Raw genomic sequence first — 3,192 nt, 5'->3', positions numbered from 1 at the left:
CTTGGTAAACATCTGCCAACGGTATGAATAGGCAGCTCTCGTGGACGGAGCCCGGGCATGCTGAATTGTCGTCACCAAAGGCTCCGGCAACCCTAAGGCCAGGAGCCTGTCCCTCTCAGGGGCCAAGCCACCAGTCTGAGCCCTGCTGGGAAGGGGTGGAACAGGGCTCCGTTTGCCTGGGAGAGCAGGTCCCTCCGGTGCGGGAGCTCCCGCGGCAACCCGTCCAGCAAAGGTGGAATTGCTGAGAACCATGCCATGTGGGGCCACAGGGGGGTCACAAGTATGACCCGCACACGCTCCACCAGAACTCTTCGGAGAAGAGGCTGGAGAAGAGTGAAGGGAGGGAAAGCGTAGAGCAGAACCTGGGGCCACGGATGAGCCAGAGCATCCCAACCCATTGGGGGATCGTCGTTCCTCAGGGAGAAAAAGAGTGGGCAATGTGCCGTCTCCCTGGATGCAAACAGGTCGACCTCTGCCCTGCCGAGGCGGCGCCATATCTCGGAGACCACCTCTGGATGGAGTCTCCACTCTCCCGGTTGTGGACCCCCCCTCGACATGATGTCTGCCGCGGAGTTCAGTACTCCCGGCACATGCACGGCCCTGAGCGAGAGGAAGAGCGGGTGAGCCCACTGCCACAAACCGGTTGCCAGCTTGCACAAGACAGGGGAGCCCAGTCCCCCCTGCCTGTTGATATATGCAGCCGTCACCGTGCTGTCGGTTCGGACAATGACGTGGTGATCTCTCAGTCTCGGCAAGAAATGACGCAGAGCGAGGAGAACCGCCTTTAGCTCCAGGAGATTTATGTGTTGGCCCAGCCACCGGCCGGTCCAAACACCGTTGACGCCACAACCTTCGTGAACGGCGCCCCACCCTGAGGTGGATGCGTCTGTGTACACCAGCTGTCGGTAGATCACTGGACCCAGGGCCCGGCCCATCTTGATGTTCTCCGGGGCCCTCCACCACTGGAGGGCGCCGTGAAGCCTCCGAGAGACCACCACTTTGGTCTTGTGGGACCTCTGGGGGCACAACCCCAAGCCTAGCAGACACCTCTGGAAAAAGTGATTGCCTGCCTCACCCTGGGGACTGTCAGAATCCGACATCGCAGGGGACGGAGATACTGGTTGAGCCCTCTGAGGTCCAGAATTGGACGGAGCCCCCCATCTCTTTTTGGGGTCAGGAAAAAAGAGATGTGTAAGAGGGCGAGAGGGACCACCTGCACCATGGCTGCCATCAGGCCCATGAGGCGAAGGCAGAGGCCCCAGTTGACCTGAGCACGCAGCTGGAACAGGGCAAGGCAAGTCCTGAAAGCCTGCTGCCTCTCCGGGGTCAGAGCAACTGTCCCGCTCCTTGAATCCAGGACCATACCCAAGAAGGTGGTCACCTGGGACGGCTCGAGCCTGCTCTTTTCGTAATTCAGGCGCAGACCTAAGCCCTGAACATGGTTCAGTAGCAGGGACACGTGGTGGCGGCACTGCTCCTCCAAGACTGCGCAAACCAGCCAGTCGTCGAGGTAGTTCAGGATCCTGATGCCTCTCCGCCTCAGGGGGGAGAGAACAGCATCCACGCAGCGAGTAAAGGTTCGCGGTGCCAGCGAAATACCGAATGGCAGCACCCGAAACTCGTACACCATGCCTGCGAAGCCGAACCGCAGGAACCGCCAGTGACCCCTCCAGATGGGTATCTGGAAATACGCATCTTTGAGGTCTATGGTGGCAAACCAGTCTCCTGCAGTGATTGCCTGCCTCACCCTGGGGACTGTCAGAATCCGACATCGCAGGGGACGGAGATACTGGTTGAGCCCTCTGAGGTCCAGAATTGGACGGAGCCCCCCATCTCTTTTTGGGGTCAGGAAGTAGCGAGAAAAGAACCCGGCCTTGTGATCTCCAGGGGCCACCTCCCCTATCGCTCCCTTCTCCAGCAGAGTGGACAGCCCCGCCTGCAGCACTGTTCTCTGGTGAGGATCGACCACTGTTGTAAAGGTGGGTGTCCGTGTTACCGGTGGGCGGCGCAAAAACTGAATACGATATCCCTGGGTCATGGTAGAGACCACCCACGGGTCGGCCTCTAGGGCCAACCAGGCTGTCCTGTGAGAGGCAGACGGAGAAGACTGGTTGGCCAGGGCCTGATAATTGTCAGGAGGGCTGGGGGTGCTTAGAGGACCCCTCGGCCTTGACAGGTGGTCCTCTCCCCCTGTTCCGACGGCGGCGCCTATGCTGCCGGGAGGCATCCAACTGGAGTCTGAGGTCCCTACGACCCCATGTCGAGGCCTCAGGATTTGGTGCTGGCTGAGACCGAGGCGGTCCAGACCTTCTAGAGGCTGTAGCACGCCTGGTAAGGCCCACTGAAACCTCCTTAGCGCAGCGTCGGCTCTCCTGTGCCTGCTGCAACAAAGCAGTAGCATGGGGCCCAAACATAGCGGTAGGTTCCACTGGCACCTTGAGCAGACAGTCTCTATCCCCTTGCTGCAGCTGGGATTGAGACAGCCACAGGTGGCGCCGAACTACCCAGAATGAAGCTAAGGCACTGCCTGCTGCCTCAGCCTGCTCCTTCATTACGGAGGAGAGGCATGAGGAGGCCATCTGTAGCTCCTCCCCCATGCTGGTGTCGTCTTGAACCTGCCGGGACAAGTCACGGAGGTAGAGAGACAGAATAGCCCCAGTATTGGCCAACCGGGTCTGCACCGCCATAGCTTTATGTAGCTTAGCGAGCAGACTATCCATTACCCTGCAGTTCTTGCTGGAGCAGGTGGCGTTGCCAAGGATGGAGCTGGAGGGAGAGACCAGTGGAATGAGGGTTCGGTCCACTGGGGGAAGTGTCCCACAGGCAATCTGGTCCCTGTCATGCATGTTAGAAAGCCGGCGACATGTTGCGGACCACTTGTGGGTAGAAGCTGGGGAGTGAAACTGTTGACACAGCAGTTCCTTAAAATCAGGTAGGAGGGGCACCTGGGTTAGTGCAGGGCGCACCTCTGCATCCTCCTCAAACCTAGAGGGCGTGGCCCTAGGATTCACAGGGAGGGAAACACCCAGAGCTCTGGAGGCTCTGTTCATCACTGCCTCAAAGCGGTGGGCTAACTCCCCCCTCATGGCTTCGCCCAGTGTTTGCTGCGCACAGGAGAGGTCGTTGTCATCGGAGGAGGCGACCGTTTCTATATCCACATCCTCCTCTTCAGCCTCTTCCTCCCTGTCCAAC

Source organism: Pagrus pagrus (assembly GCF_965226575.1).
Source record: "Pagrus pagrus genome assembly, chromosome: 2".
Classification (NCBI taxonomy): Eukaryota; Metazoa; Chordata; class Actinopteri; order Spariformes; family Sparidae; genus Pagrus; species Pagrus pagrus.
This window is presented reverse-complemented; position numbering follows the sequence as displayed.